The following is a 17,582-nucleotide window of genomic DNA, read 5'->3' on the forward strand; positions in this document are numbered from 1 at the left end:
AATGCCAGATCCACAGGAACTATGTTATGGATGGTCATTTGACTGTTGTGTGTAGATGCTGTGCATATTTCTTTGACTATTTTGATTAAAAAAGAGTGTAATAAATCAAATGTCCAGAAGATGGAGCCTTCCAACAAATACTGTACCTACAGCAAGTGTAATCCAAATGAGAGTTTTACCCAGTGATGTGTCTTTTACCTTCCTGTGAGGTAAACCCTACCACCAGTTTAATGATTATTATGTGTTCCCCAACTTTGCCAGTGTTTCCCAATATGCCTCCAGCTGTTGCAAAACTACAAATCCCAGCATGCCCGGACAGTCAAAGGCAACAGCTGGAGGAACACTGGTTGGATATTACTGCCGTAAACAATGTGAATATATTAGAAATAAAATAAATAGGCTGTTACATACCCCTTTCCCTCCTGCAGGGCCCCTGCAACAAGTGTGCAGTTCTTTATGTTCACAACATGATTGGTTTGATCCACAGTTTGCAGAAAATGGTGCTATTGCTACTGACAAGCAGCAGACGTATATTAGAAGCCTACATTCATGGCCTGGACACCTTTTCTCATGTGTATATGGACATTTTAAAGGGGTGTACAGAATTACAAAAGCATGGCTTCTTACTAGCAGTACATGTGTCCATAGTTTGGGTGTGGGATTGCAGCACAGCTGTAATACTACACAGAGCCTGTGGGCAGGTGTGGCGCTATTTTTCTCCATTGTATTTATCATGACATTGTGGTCTTTTATACAGAAAGTTAAAGGGGTACTCCTCCCCTAGACATCTTATCCCCTATCCAAAGCATAGGGGATAGGATGTCTGATCCCGGGACCCCCGCGATCACGACTGTGGCACTACAGACATCAGGTTCACCGAGCGAACTTAGCTCCCTGCTGGATGACTGGTGATGCGGGGAGAAGGCTCATGACATCACGGTCATGCCCCGCTCGTGACGTCATGCCCCCTCAATGAAAGTCTATGGGAGGGGGGCGTGATGGCCGTGACTTGCATTGAGGGGATGTGGCCACGATGTCACGAGCCACCGTCGCTGCACTGGCGCCCCCCCCCCCGATCAGACATCTCTGATAAGATGTCTAGGGGTGGAGTACCACTTTAACTTCAGTTGAGGAGACAGAAGTGACATCTAAGGGGTAAATGCATCGCAGCAGGTAGTGTTCAACTGGGAGGGACATTTGACAGCACTAACATTCTTCCTCTGCATTATGGTTGCAGCAGGCAGTGTTTGCTCTATGACAATTGTGTGGTACCCAGGGGAATGATGAGTGTTGTAGTAGTCCTGTAGGGAAGCAGATGGTCACATGGCAGGGTGGTATAGCTAACCTGGTGCTCCCCTGTTAACCCAGCAATTCCTTTTGTCAAAAGGTTGTCCCTGTAGTGCGAAGTACAGGAATAAGACCTCTGAACACTAGGATTATGTGAAAACAACCTGAATCTAAATCCCTTGATAAATCTCCCTCAATATAGTTTTGTCAGCACTGAGTGAAATGTTAGTCTTTAGAGCAGATTAATAAATATTTGGTCACTGTCCCTTTAAGAGTTGCTTTTATATCAGTTATACTGAATGGAAAGCCTCTAGTGTGCCTGTTGCATGTGTAAGTGATGTTACCCCCCCCCCCCCCTTGCTATAAAAAAAAATATATATGTAAACAAAAATAAACAATAGCATATGTGGTATTGCCACGTGTGAAAACTACAGACCATGGCACAAAAAATGAGCCCATATTTATTGAAAAATAAAAAAGTTATAGGGGTCAGAAGATGCCAATTTTAAACATACTAATTTTGGTGCATTGTATTTCTTTTAATTGGTATAATAAAATAAAACCTACATAAATTGCGTATCCTTGTAACCATATGGACCTACAGAATAAATATGTCACTAGAAATGGAAGCTGCTAAAAACTGCAAAATGGAATTTTTTTTTTTCAATTTTTTTTTTTTTTTGTTTCATTATAGATTTTGTGGTGAAATGATTGATGTCATTACAAAGTATTGGTAGCACATAAAACAAACCCTCGTATGGGTCTTTAGGTGGAAAACTGAAAGTGTTATGGTTTTAAGAAGGTAAGGAAGAAAAAAAACGAAAGTGCAAAAATTGAAAAACGCTGAGTCCCGAAAGGGTTAAAAGATCAGGAGCACAAGCTACAAAGCGTTTGTCCCTGTAGACACACAATATTTGCTAGACACACAATACCGCTATATTGTTCCTAATCAACAACCACGATACATAGAGCAATATTCTCACATACAGTAACATATAGTGGTAGATACCCGCTATACTCTGGCACCCTGCAGACCGAATGAGGCCGGGTTCACATATATCAGTATATATATATATATATATATATATATATATACACACATATATCACATATACTGGAGGGAAACTGATGCTAGAACTGATCCCATTCATTTAAATGGGACAGTTCACAATCATTCAGCGTCTTAATTTTGATGCCGGGTGGTTGGACACACTGGAGAGAGAAGTTTGGATTACACACCCTGAAATATACTACTGTGCGTGTGTGTGTGTGTGTGTGTGTGTGTGTGTGTGTATAGATATCATAGGAAAGAAAGAAAAGAAGGGTGGGCCATTTATATGGATACACCTGTCAGGAATAGCCTTGCTATTCCTGTTTAGTTTGGACTGGTTTTCCCTTAAGCTTTCCCTCAGTTAAGATGGTGGATTGTGTCTCAGCTGGGTGCCATCTTACTTCCTGTCTGATATATAAACCCCTCAGGCCTGTTGCTCAGTGCTTGAGTATTGTGTCTGTGTTCCTGCTTGTACAGTCCTCTAGCCTGGAACTTGCTCTCGGGTCTGTTCCTCCACTTGCTGTTACCCTGCTAACCTTGTTTACCTGCTGACTGATTATCAAGTCTCCTCCCTGATACTTCGCCTGGATCTCTGCTTATTTTCCTGCTACTCCTGTGCAAGTCTCCTGCATTTTGGCCTTGTCTCTGCCATTGGTCTCCACCAGTATCCACCAGTATCGTGACAACGCCTTAATAAAATGGGAATGGTTGGTGATATTAACTTCCTGTTTGTGGCACATTAGTATATGTGAGGGGGGAAACTTTTCAAGATGGGTGGTGACCATGGCGGCCATTTTGAAGTTGGCCATTTTCAATCCAACTTTAGTTTTTTCAATAGGAAGAGGGTCATGTGACACAAACTTAATGGGAATTTCACAAGAAAAACAATGATGTGCTTGGTTTTAATGTAACTTTATTCTGTCATGAGTTATTTACAAGTTTCTGACCACTTCTAAAATGTGTTCAATGTGCTGCCCATTGTGTTGGATTGTCAATGCAACCCTCTTCTCCCACTCTTCACACACTGATAGCAACACCGCAGGAGAAATGCTAGCACAGGCTTCCAGTATCCGTATACACTGCTATATACTACTATATACACCGCAGGAGAAATGCTAGCACAGGCTTCCAGTATCCGTATACACTGCTATATACTACTATATACACCGCAGGAGAAATGCTAGCACAGGCTTCCAGTATCCGTATACACTGCTATATACTACTATATACACCGCAGGAGAAATGCTAGCACAGCCTTCCAGTCGTTTCAGGTGCTGCAGAATGGGCAAAACAAAAATGGGAACAGGACCCTCAGTTTACGCAGAAGATTTTGTTCAGTGATGAGGCAAACTTTTATGTGAATGGTGAAGTTAACAAACAAAACCACCGCTATTGGTCTGACACTAACCCACATTGGATAGATCCCTCCAAGACTGTTGGAACACAAAATTGATGGTACGGTGTGGTATATGGGGTACAAAGATAGTGGGGCCATTCTTCATCAATGGAAACCTCAAGGCCACTGGATATGCGAAATTGCTACATGATGATGTGTTTCCCTCTTTATGCACTGAAGCTGGCACGTTCCCTGAGTTTTTCCAGCAAGATGGTGACCACCACATTTTGGATGTCAGGTCCGAGCATTCCTAGATGAACAGTTTCCTGGAAAGTGGATTGGTCGTCATGGGCCAGTTGAATGGCCCCCAAGGTCTCCCGATCTGACCCCCTTAGACTTTTATCTTTGGGGTCATCTGAAGGCAATTGTCTATGCTGTGAAGATACGGGATGTGCAGCACCTGAAACTAAGGATACTGGAAGGCTGTGCTAGCATTTCTCCTGCGGTGTTGCTATCGGTGTGTGAAGAGTGGGAGAAGAGGGTTGCATTGACAATCCAACACAATGGGCAGCACATTGAACACATTTTATAAGTGGTCAGAAACTTGTAAATAGCTCATGAAAGAATAAAGTTACGTTAAAACCAAGCACATCATTGTTCTTCTTGTGAAATTCCCAATAAGTTTGATGTGTCACATGACCCTCTTCCTATTGAAAAAACAAAAGTTGGATTCAAAATGGCCGCCATGGTCAGCACCCATCTTAAAAAGTTTCCCCCCTCACATATACTAATGTGCCACAAACAGGAAGTTAATATCACCAACCATTCCCATTTTATTAAGGTGTTTCCATATAAATGGCCCACCCTGTATATATACACATATATCGTTATCAGTGTTTCCCAACCAGGGGGCCTCCAGTTGTATAGACTGTTTGGGCATGCTGGGATTTGTAGTATTCCAACAGCTGGAGGCACCCTGGTTGCGAAACATTGATATATCCACACACATGCATAGATCAGTGTTTCCCAATCAGGAGGCCCCCAGCTATTGCAAAACTACAAATCCCAGCATGCCCAAACAGTCTATACAGAAGGAGACACCCTGGTTGGGAAACACTGATAAACATATACTGTATATATCAAATGTTAGTGCTATGAAATTTTGCCACCGCTGCGATATTTGCTGCACTAGGGTTGGGCCTTAGGTAGGCCTACTGACAGATAGTGACAGATGCACCACTATATATCACATATATTTAAAAAAAAAAACGATACATATACACATCTAACAGAAACTGTTTACATCACACATGTACATCTACATATTACATCTACTTACCGTATTTTTCGCCGTATAAGACGAACTTTTTCTTCCCCAAAACGTGGAGGGGAAAGTTGGTGCGTCTTATACGGCGAATATACGCCCGAGGCTGCTGCGGGCGAGAGCGGGAAGTCAGCGGTAAGTACAGAGGCTGCGGCGGTGCGGTACAGCGCTGACTACCCGCTCCCCACCCGCAGCAGCCTCATGACCGCCGGTGAATTTTTCACCTCACACCGGCTATGTTTATTGCCCTAGGACTGGAACATACAGTTCCGGGCGCCGGGCAGGTGAATTACTAATAACTGTATACTAAAAACCAGGGTGCCTCCAGCTGTTCTGAAACTACAACTCCCAGCATGCCCGGACCGGCAAAGGCTGTCTGGGCATGCTGGTAGTTGTAGTTTCACAACAGCTGGAGGCCCCCTGGTTTTTAGTATACAGTATTAGTTTTTACCTGCTCTGGCCGGCCCTCGCCTGCAGCCACACACAGGAGCCGGCCCGGGCAGATAAAATCATAGGTATTCCTATGCCGGACATCCCTATGTCCCGAAAAATCTTTTCGGGACATAAGGATGTCCGCGGGTCACTTACCATTCCCCAGCCGATGCGCGCCCTCCTCCGGTCTTCCTGCGATCCTCCGCCTCTCTATGGTTGTATGCACGGGACATCAGTGACGTCCCGTGCGTACAACCATAGAGGCGCCGGAGGACAGGAGGACCGGAGGAAGACGCGCGCCGACCGGGGCCTGGTGAGTGACCGGCGGCGAGTAATCTTCAGTGTTCCAGTCACCGCTCCTCCGGTCCCGGCACCTACTGCTATGGTCCATAGGCCATAGCAGTAGATTGTGACACCGGGCCAGAGGAGCAGTGACCGGAACACTGTGGGGGCAGCACACAGACATACAGCCTCCAGCCGTACACTGTATATGGCTGGAAGCTGTATGTCTGTGGGGGGGGAGCTGCTTACCATTGTGGGGGAACTATACAGCCAACTATTGTGGGGGGGGGGAGCTGCCTACCATTATGGGGGAACTATACTGCCAACCATTGTGGGGGAACTATACTGCCAACCATTGTGGAGGGGGGAGGGGAGCTGCCTACCATTGTGGGGGAACTATACTGCCAACTATTGTGGGGGAACTATACTGCCAACCATTGTGGGGGAACTATACTGCCAACCATTGTGGGGGAACTATACTGATATAAAATATTTTACTACAGTATTTGGTTCAGAATCTTTTCTTTCTAGATTTTCCTCCTTTAAAATTGGGTGCGTTGTTACGCCTAGCGCTCCGGGTCCCCGCTCCTCCCCGGAGCGCTCACGGCGCCCTTCTTCCTGCAGCTCCCTGGTCAGCGCTGACCGGGAGCGCTGCTCTGCCATGGCCGTTGGGGATGCGATTCGCACAGCGGGACGCGCCCGCTTGCGAGTCGCATCCCAGGTCACTTACCCGTTCCCGTCTCCTGCGGTCATGTGCTGGCGCGCGCGGCTCCGCTCTCTAGGGCGCGCGCGCGCCAGCTCCCTGAGACTTAAAGGGCCAGTGCACCAATGATTGGTGCCTGGCCCAATTAGCTTAATTGGTTCCCACCTGTTCCCTGCTTATATCTAGTCTCCTCCCATGCACTCCCTTGCCGGATCTTGTTGCCTTAGTGCCAGTGAAAGCGTTCTTTGTGTGTTTATACCCTGTGTACCAGAACTATTGCTATCTCCCCTGACTACGAACCTTGCCGCCTGCCCCCGACCTTCTGCTACGTCCGACTTTGCTTCTGCCTACTCCCTTGTACCTCGCCTATCTTCAGCAGCCAGAGAGGTGCCGTTGCTAGTGGATACGACCTGGTCACTACCGCCGCAGCAAGACCATCCCGCTTTGCGGCGGGCTCTGGTGAAAACCAGTAGTGTCTTAGAACCGGTCCACTAGCACGGTCCTCGCCATCCCTCTCTGGCACAGAGGATCCACCTCCTGCCAGCCGGCATCGTGACAGTAGATCCGGCCATGGATCCCGCTGAAGTTCCTCTGCCTGTTGTCGCCGACCTCCCCACACTGGTCGCCCAGCAAGCCCGACAGATTGCCCAACAAGATCACCAGCTGTCGTACTTGACCACCATGACTCAGCAACTCCAGTCGCAGCTACAGCAGATTCAGTCTCAGCTACAGCAGCAGCAACCATCTCCTCCGCCAGCTCCTGCACCTCTTCCGCAGCGAGTGGCCACTCCTAGCCTCCGCCTGTCTTTGCCGGACAAATTTAATGGGGACTCTAAGTTTTGCCGTGGCTTCCTTTCCCAATGTTCCCTGCATCTGGAGATGATGTCGGATCAGTTTCCTACTGAAAGGTCTAAGGTGGCTTTCGTAGTCAGCCTTCTGTCTGGAAAAGCCCTGTCATGGGCCACACCGCTCTGGGACCGCGATGACCCTGTCACTGCCTCTGTACACTCCTTCTTCTCGGAAATTCGAAGTGTCTTTGAGGAACCTGCCCGAGCCTCTTCTGCTGAGACTGCCCTGCTGAACCTGGTCCAGGGTAATTCCTCCGTTGGCGAGTACGCCATACAATTCCGTACTCTTGCTTCTGAACTATCCTGGAATAATGAGGCTCTCTGCGCGACCTTTAAAAAAGGCCTATCCAGCAACATTAAGGATGTTCTGGCCGCACGAGAGACTCCTGCTAACCTGCATGAACTCATTCATCTAGCCACTCGCATTGACATGCGTTTTTCTGAGAGGCATCAAGAGCTCCGCCAGGAAAAGGACTTAGATCTCTGGACACCTCTCCCACAGTCTCCACTGCAATCTGCGCCTAGGCCTCCCGCCGAGGAGGCCATGCAAGTGGATCGGTCTCGCCTGACCCTGGAAGAGAGGAATCGCCGTAAGGAAGAGAATCTTTGTTTGTACTGTGCCAGTACTGAACATTTTCTGGTGGATTGCCCAATCCGTCCTCCACGTCTGGGAAACGCACGCTCGCACTCAGCTCTCGTGGGTGTGGCGTCTCTTGATGCCAAGTCGGCTTCTCCACGTCTCACGGTACCTGTTCGGATTTCCACTTCAGCCAGCTCTCCCCTCTCAGCCGTGGCCTGCCTGGACTCTGGAGCTTCTGGGAACTTTATTCGGGACTCCTTTGTGAATAAATTCCGGATTCCGGTGACCCGTCTTGTCAAGCCACTCCACATTTCCGCGGTCAACGGAGCCAGGGTGGACTGTACCATACGTTTCCGCACGGAGCCCCTTCTTATGAGCATCGGATCTCACCACGAGAGGATTGAACTTTTGGTCCTCCCCAATTGCACCTCGGAAATTCTCCTTGGACTTCCCTGGCTTCAACTTCATTCCCCAACCCTGGATTGGTCCACTGGGGAGATCAAGAGTTGGGGGTCCTCTTGTTCCAAGAACTGTCTAAAACCGGTTCCCAGTAACCCTTGCCGTAACTCTGTGGTTCCTCCTGTATCTGGTCCCCCTAAGGTCATTAAGGACTCTGCCTGCCACAGGAAATGCCCCTCCCCCCCTCCCAGTTCCATCAGGCAAGCTTCTGTGTCCCCTCATGGCCCTCGTCCTGGTGTCACACTGCCCCGTGCCAGGTCCCGCCCTCTGCCCTCTCTCCCCATTCCTACTCCTGCGGTTCTGCCTGCCGTTGAGGAATCCCCCCATCCTTTCCCGGTGTCCTCATCCCAGGGGAGGCAGTTTCCCGATAAAGAGAAGGGGAGACCTAAGGGGGGGGGTACTGTTACGCCTAGCGCTCCGGGTCCCCGCTCCTCCCCGGAGCGCTCACGGCGCCCTTCTTCCTGCAGCTCCCCGGTCAGCGCTGACCGGGAGCGCTGCTCTGCCATGGCCGTTGGGGATGCGATTCGCACAGCGGGACGCGCCCGCTTGCGAGTCGCATCCCAGGTCACTTACCCGTTCCCGTCTCCTGCGGTCATGTGCTGGCGCGCGCGGCTCCGCTCTCTAGGGCGCGCGCGCGCCAGCTCCCTGAGACTTAAAGGGCCAGTGCACCAATGATTGGTGCCTGGCCCAATTAGCTTAATTGGTTCCCACCTGTTCCCTGCTTATATCTAGTCTCCTCCCATGCACTCCCTTGCCGGATCTTGTTGCCTTAGTGCCAGTGAAAGCGTTCTTTGTGTGTTTATACCCTGTGTACCAGAACTATTGCTATCTCCCCTGACTACGAACCTTGCCGCCTGCCCCCGACCTTCTGCTACGTCCGACTTTGCTTCTGCCTACTCCCTTGTACCTCGCCTATCTTCAGCAGCCAGAGAGGTGCCGTTGCTAGTGGATACGACCTGGTCACTACCGCCGCAGCAAGACCATCCCGCTTTGCGGCGGGCTCTGGTGAAAACCAGTAGTGTCTTAGAACCGGTCCACTAGCACGGTCCTCGCCATCCCTCTCTGGCACAGAGGATCCACCTCCTGCCAGCCGGCATCGTGACATGCGTCTTATATGGCGAAAAATACGGTACTTTTATTGGAAGCTGGCTGGGTGCATTAAGGAGGAGGAGACGGGGAAAGGGGGTGTTAAAGGAGCCTCTCACTGCCAGCACTATGTAAATGAACTCTGCAGCGAGGCTCAATCCTGGATGCTGCTGGCTGCATGGCTACACTGCTTCCCCCAGCTACAAACACTCTAGCAGCCACAGGGGCCCTCTGAAGGATGGAGGCCCTGGGCAATGCCATGCCCTAATGCTGGCTCTGAGCAGAAGATCCCAGTATGGGAAAGATGTTTGTTTACTGCAGGTGGTTGTGTGAACACACACACACACACCAATGTAATCAGTTAGTGGGATGAATGGTTCTGTCCGCGGCCCTCATGCTGTGCAATGATGAACAAATCGGGGACTTCTGTAAGGAGCTGCAGGTTTGAAATACAGCACTGAAAGGAACAACCACAGGTAAGATATATGATTTAATCTAAAACAATGTATCAATGCAACGCATTTCACCGCGCATGTGCTGCTTCATCAGGCATGTCAGTACAAGGTGAGGAGTCTCCCTAAATAGCAGCAATTTAACACTTTCATTTCAAGCTACTATCACAGGCTATATATCAAAACGAAACATATATATATATATATATATATATATATATATATATATATATATATACTTAAAATCTGACCTCCACAGCGACGGACCTATGTGCAAATATGCATGATAGCAATAGACTATTAATGATTCAAAATGGATATGTATGATATCAAACATGACCATTCTATAAATATATTAATAAAAAGTAAACAGTTAGGTATCAGTGCACGTTGTGCAAAAAGTCCAGTGCATTGAATTTAAATAAAATAAAAAATCTTGTAAAGTTATATATACATTATTAATTCGGGTAGAAGAAACAGACATGGTCGCACATCTACAATCTTGTATAATGATCTGATTGCTTCTCAGCATAATATCAAAAACTAACAGGTTGTTAGTATACGTTTTGATCAAAAAGTACAAGCCCACTCGCCACGTCAAGGCCACTTATTTAGAGTGGGTCCCTAACGTCCCTATTATAAAATGGCGTAGCACCGGGCGGCGACCACCACCGCCGCGACACCAATGCCCACAGGGGGGAACGACCCACCGGCAGAGCAGCCCCAATGCCACTCAAACCAGTCTGTGGGCCGCCCCCCCCGCAGACACGGCGCCACGGCAACAACGGATACCGCACAGCACCACACCAGTGTGAACAAGGTGTAACAGCTCACTTACCATGCTCTTCCAGTCAGACTGGGAGGCTGCTAGGAAAGAAATGGCCCATGTGCAGCTAAATACTGCTTATATAGGGTTGGGCTGAGGGGGTGGGGAAGAGTGCAGCACATGTTAAAACAAAAACAAAAAAAAGGAGGGGATAGAAATCACAGTGTGAATTCGGGTAGAAAAACAGACATGGTGCACATCTACAATCTTGTATAATGATCTGATTGCTTCTCAATATATACATTATTGTCTGACACTCAGAAGTGATATTACAAATAATACTAGTGATGTGAGTAGCAACTATATACATATTGTCTAATAGGTGATAAATAACTAAAATAATATGACTGAAAAAATATTAATAATTATATTGTATATGTATTGCGATATGACAGTATGTGAACACTAATATGTAAAATAAAACACACATGCAAATTTATTTCCATGTGTACAAATTGTACAACAATAGACAGTATAGTGTGTCTGGTAAGTAAACTCCAGTATGCGTTGTATAAATTATTTCTTTGTGTGAAATTATGTGATAATAATGAAATGATATAACTGGTGAGCAGACGGTGTCTAGTTATGAATTGTAATCTTAATATAATGGATAGTAAATAATACACAAATAAAAGGAATTTAAATTAAAAATCATTATGAACAATGTTGAATGAAAAAAAGCATATGTGCAAATTTTTCTGATCAAACAATGAAAAAATAAAAAAAAAGAACCCAAGTTGTATAACAAGAAATGATTGGCAGCTCTAATTATCTGACATTTTCTATGGTTTCCTTTAAACCCTGAGGGGTTAATGTCGCTAGTTTGTGGATCCAAAAGGATTCACGGTTTATCAACCATTGATAGCGGTTGTGACGATTGTCTGGAACCTCTTCCAAAATAATTAGACTTAGGGAAACTGATGTCATTTTTGTGTACAACAGAAATATGTCTAGATAAACTATGTAATAAAAAAATTAATTTTTATGTTCGAGCGATGCTTGTACATGCGGGATCTGAATGGTGCGTCCCACATACTGCAAGCGACAGCTGCAGGACAAGAGATAAATGGCATATTGGCCCTCATTTACTAAAGGAGAACCGGCGGTTTTTCTCGGTTATTGTGCCCAAAATTTGGTCTCAACCCGCGTGCGACCAAATCTGCGCCCAAAATTTAGGCGCACAACCTACATTTTCAAAAACACTCGGAGAGTTTAATTTAACCTAAATAATGGGCGTGGTTTGCTCAAAAATGGGCGTTAACCTGACAAAATGGAAAAATCACTCGGCGTAATTGTGAAATCACCCTGAAAAAAGTCTGATTTCTCAACTCTGAAAAACCGACAGTCCAGGGGTCGAGAGAAAATGGAAAAATGGAGTGTTTTTGAGGAAGGGACAGCTGACCATTGTGATTCATGATTACCGTATTTTTCGTCCTATTGGACGCGCCGGCGTATAAGACGCACCCAATTTATAGGTGCAAAATCTAAAAAAATTAAGATTTTGAACCCAATAGTGGTCTTCAACCTGCGGACCTCCAGATGTTGCAAAACTGCCACTCCCAGCATGCCCAGACAGCCGTTGGCTGTCTGGGCATGTTGGGAGTTGTAGTTTTGCAACATCTGGAGGTCCGCAGATTGAAGACCACTGCATAGGAAGTAATACTCACGTGTCCCCGCCGCTCCGGACCCGTCACCGCTGCCCTGGATGTTGCTCAATCGCTGTTGCCGTGTCCCCGTCGCTCCGGAACGTCTCTGCTGCCGGCCGGGTATCCTCACTCTCCGTCGCCGCCATCACGTCGTTACGCACGCCGACGCACGTACGGGACGACGTGATGACGAGGAAGGAGAGCGCCGGCCATATAGGGGATCCCTGAACGGAGAAGACACAGAGGAGGCAGGTAAGGTCCCTCCCGGTGTCCTGTAAGCACTAACTGCGGTGAAATCGCGGCGGTCACGAACAGCCTGACCGAACAGCCGGGTTAGTGTCACTTTCCCTTCAGACGCGGCGGTCAGCTTTGATCGCCGCGTCTGAAGGGTTAATACAGGGCATCACCGCGATCGGTGATGTCCTGTATTAGCCGCAGGTCCCGGCCGTTGATGGCCGCAGGGACCACCGCAATAGGGGTGTATTCGCACCGACTTTTCCCCCCCAGTTTTGGGGAAGAAAAAGTGCGTGTTATACGGCGAAAAATACGGTAAATTACTTGTTTTATACTTTAAAAGCATTTTTAACCCCTCAACGCTTTTATGATTAAATTATGTAATAGATTATTTTTTTTATATATATATATTTTTTTTTATTGGGGTTGTTAACCCATTAACAATCACAAATGTAAAGTTACATCCATGTGCAGAGTAACTTTACTTTATTTATTTGGTTTAATTTTTATTTTTCCAGTGCAACACTTTTTATTCCCGTGCGCCAGAATTTAATATCGTGCGACACAAAAAAAAACGACACATGCGACAGATTAGTAAATCACAAAGACAAAGAAAAAAAAAGACGAGTACACTGAAAAAAAAAACCTAACCGACACTCCAGTCTTTGTAAATGAGGGCCATTGTGTACTGCAATCCACTTAGTTTTTGATGTGAAAAGTTTTATATGTTTGAAAAGATTGAAAGGTGACTATTTTATTCTCTTTTATCATAGGGCAACATAAGCAGTGAACGCTCCCACAAGGTGGGCATCCAAAGTCTCCAGGGGTCTCCACAGCAGAAGGATGAATTTCCTTTAATCTGCTGGGGGCCAGGATGTGTAACATACACTAACTTGTTCATGGGGCGGTTCGAGTCCCTGCATATAGCACAGTCTCACAGTTTTTTTTATATATATATTGTTTTCTTTAGGTGTTTCATAGATGATTTTTTTTTTTTATATGGTCGGGCACTTAGAGTAAAGCTGAGGAATTCATTAGAACATTAAATCAGAACCAATGGGGTTTAGAATTTACTTTACACTTTTCCAAAACATCTATTGAATTTTTTGATTTGCTACTCAAAAAAACTCCTATGGGGCAAATTAATACTTGTACATATTTTAAACAAGTTGATGTAAACAGTTATTTAGGGGAGTTCCGTACGGACAGTATGTCCGTATCAGACAAAATTGTACCACTGATGCGGATGTCCTGTCCCAGTCTGCTGTACTGAATGAGCGTTTTTTTAGCTAGAGGTTACCCTAAAACCTTACTGTCCACAGCTTTTAATAAAGTGAAAATGAAAAAGCAGTCAGATTTCTCTAATCCAACTAAAGTTGAAGATAATAAAAAGAGCAACAAAAAACACAATAAAATTGAACCTGAATTTATTGTCAGCTTGTGTTTTTTTTTTCTGCTCTTTTTATTATCTTCAACTTTAGTTGGATTAGTGAAATCTGACTGCTTTTTCATTTTCACTTTATTAAAGGCTGTGGACAGTAAGGTTTTAAATTCTAAACCTCACTGGTTCTGATTTAAGATTCTAATGAATATATATATATATATATATATATATATATATATATATAAATCATCTATGAAACGCCTAAAGAAAACAATATAAAAAAAAAAAAAAAAGCAGGGGGACTGTGCTATATGCAGGGACTCGAACCGCCCCATGAACAATTTAGTGTATGTTACACATCCTGGCCCACAGCAGGCTAAAGGAAATTCATCCTTCTGCTGTGGAGACCCCTGGAGACTTTGGATGCCCACCTTGTGGGAGCGTTCACTGCTTATGTTGCCCTATGATAAAAGAGAATAAAATAGTCACCTTTCAATCCTTTCAAACAAATAAAACTTTTCACATCAAGACAAAGTGGATAGCAATACTCAATATGCCAAATTAATTTGTAATAAAGTGTGTGTTTCATATTTTTTTCTCTATTTTTAAAATTTTTTAGGTAGTACTACTACTCCCAGCATGGAACAGACTGTTCCATGAGGGGAGTAGTAGTACCTATATTAATAGACATATCGCCTGATGCGATTGTCCATAATATAGCAGAGATGCGGATTGGCTCTATACAGCGCTCGCATCTCTGTTCTGTACTCCTGCAGGCAAGTGATGTGAATAGAACATCACTCATTCATATTTTCCGCCCAGAGTGGGGATTGGCCACATGGTGGTAGCCAATCACCGCTCTCAGCGGGAAATACGAATGATTGATGTTCTATTCACATCACTGGCCGGAATACAGAGCAGAGATGTGAGTGCTGTATAGAGCCGCTCCGCATCTCTGCAATAGCTAGGATGATCGCATCGAGTGTCAGGAGTGACACCCGCTGTGATCTGTCCTTAACTGCAGGTACTACTACTCCCAACATTGAGCACACTCTGCTCCATGCTGGGAGCTGTAGTACCTGCATTAATAGACAGATTGCAGCAAGTGTAACTTCTGACACCTATTGTGATCTGTCTATTAATGGAGGTACTACAGCTCCCAGCATGGAGCAGAGTGTGCTTCATGTTGGGAGCAGTAGTACCTGCAGTTAAGGAAATATCACAGCGGATGTCACTCCTGACACCCTCTGTGATCCTCCTGAATAATGTATAGATGCAGCCACTCTTCTACGGTCCCCTGCACTGACGTATATATACACCTACTCATATTTCCCACAGAGAGTTGTGATTGGCTGGAACCATCTGACCAATCACAGCTCTCTGCGTGAAATATGAATAGGTGTATATATACGGCAGTGCAGAGGACCATAGAAAAGCAGCCGCCTGCATCTATACATTATACAGGAGGATCACAGCGGGTGTCAGGAGTGACATCCACTGTGAAATTTTATTTAAAAAGGTATCTCAATCACTTTTTTTTGGATTTTTTTGAAGTCCAAAAAAGAATGAAAACTGCTTGCAAAAACACCAAAGTTAAATCCCACATGTCGTTTTTCTTGGCGTTTTTTTTTATACTCCAGAGACTTCTATGGAAGAAAAACGCCACATTTTCAGGGGGAAAAAAACCCATAGACTCAACATGCTGCGGTTTTGCAAAAACCACCAAGGAGCTGTAAAATAGTGAAAAAACACCAAAAGGATACAAAAAAAAACAAACAAAAAAAACGCTGAACTGAAAAATGCAAAGTAGGAACGAATTTTGCTTTTTTTCATTGATTCACAGCTAACATCTTGCCGCAGCGTTTTTTGGCCGAAAAAAAGCGATGCGGCAAAATTGGCGTTTTTCTTTGCGTTTTTCCCCAAAAAACAAATGGAATTCCAGCCTTAGGGTTTAAATGAAACCATAGAAAATGTCAGATAATTAGAGCCGCCAATAATTTCTTGTTATACAACTTGGGTTCTTTTCTTCATTTTTTCATTGTTTGATCGGAAAAATGTGCACATATGCTTTTTTTTTTCATTCAACATTGTTCATAATGATTTTTTATTTATATTACTTTTATTTGAGTATTATTTACGATCCATTATATTAAGATTACAATTCATAACCAGACACCGTCTGCTCACCAGTTATATCATTTCATTGTTATCACATAATTTCACACAAAGAATTGATTTATACAACACATACTGGAGTTTACTTACCAGACACACTATACTGTCTATTTGTGTACAATTTGTACACATGGAAATAAATTTGTATGTGTATTTTTTGTACATTTTAATGTTCACATACTGTCATATCTCAATACAATATAATTATTAATATTTTTTTAGTCATATTATTTTAGTTATTTTTTTATCACCTATTAGATAATACAGTGGTCCCTCAACATACGATGGTAATTCGTTCCAAACGAGCCATCCTTTGTCGAATCCATCGTATGTTGAGGGATTCGCGCAATGTAAAGTATAGGAAGCTGTACTCACCTGTCCCCGCCGCTCCGGACTGCGTCCCGCCACTTCCGATGGTGTCCCTGCCGCTCCCGATGGTGTCTCCGGTCCTCTGCTGGGCTCTCCTGGTCTTCTCTGGTCCTCTGCTGGGCTCTCCTGGTCTTCTTCGGTCCTCTGCTGGGCTCTCCTGGTCTTCTCCGGTCCTCTGCTGGGCTCTCCTGGTCTTCTCTGGTCCTCTGCTGGGCTCTCCTGGTCTTCTTCGGTCCTCTGCTGGGCTCTCCTGGTCTTCTCCGGTCCTCTGTTGGGCTCTCCTGGTCTTCTCCGGTCCTCTGCTGGGCTCTCCTGGTCTTCTCCGGTCCTCTGCTGTCTTCCGCAAGGCCTTACTGAGCCTATGTAGCGACGTCATTACACCGCTGCGTACGCTGTTCCTATTGGATGACGGGACGGCGTACGCAGCTTCGTATTGACGTCACTGGAGAGGGCCGAGAAGACACCGGAGGACCAGCGCTGGACCCGAAGGGCACCCCGGAGCATCGTGGAGGGGTAAGTAATACCACACCACACGGGGAACATTAAGCTGCTATCTGGCAGCAGCTTAAGCATTTTGCGCTGTCGGATAGCAGTTAATGCGATGGCCCCGACATAAAAAAGCATCGTATGTCGATTTGATCATATGTCGGGGCCATCGCATGTCGGGGGGGTCACTGTATGTATATAGCTGCTACTCACTTGTATTATTATTATTATTAGTAATATCACTTCTGAGAGTCAGACAATAATGTATATATACAACTTTATAGGATATTTTTATTTAAATGTGCACTGATACCTAACTATGTTTACTTTTTATTAATATATTTATAGAATTGTCATGTTTGATATCATACATATCCATTTTGAATCATTAAAAGGGGTATTCCGGGCAAAAATATTTTATCCCCTATCCAAAGGATAGGGGATAAAGTGTCTGACCGCGGGGGGCCCGCTGCTGAGACCCCCCCTGTGATCTCCCTGTAGCACCCGCTTTCTATGCGGGTGCTGAATCTCCAGTTTTGGAAATCTCCAGGTTTCCGGGACTGGGGACGTGACGTCACGCCCCCTCCATTCATGTCTATGCCGTCACGCCCCCTTCCATAGA

General features: G+C 45.5%; 1 protein-coding gene across 1 annotated transcript in view; it reads left to right on the forward strand.

Moving 5' to 3' along the window:
* Positions 1 to 2,071: 2,071 nt before the first annotated feature.
* Positions 2,072 to 17,582, forward strand: part of ZC3H12C (zinc finger CCCH-type containing 12C) — a 185,709-nt gene continuing 170,198 nt past the window's right edge. The window contains exon 1 of the mRNA XM_056561678.1: positions 2,072 to 2,089. The gene's annotated coding sequence lies outside the window, so the exon portion shown is untranslated. The remainder of the gene's footprint in view (positions 2,090 to 17,582) is intronic.

The sequence above is a fragment of the Hyla sarda genome, chromosome 2 (assembly GCF_029499605.1).
Source record: "Hyla sarda isolate aHylSar1 chromosome 2, aHylSar1.hap1, whole genome shotgun sequence".
Taxonomy (NCBI): domain Eukaryota; kingdom Metazoa; phylum Chordata; class Amphibia; order Anura; family Hylidae; genus Hyla; species Hyla sarda.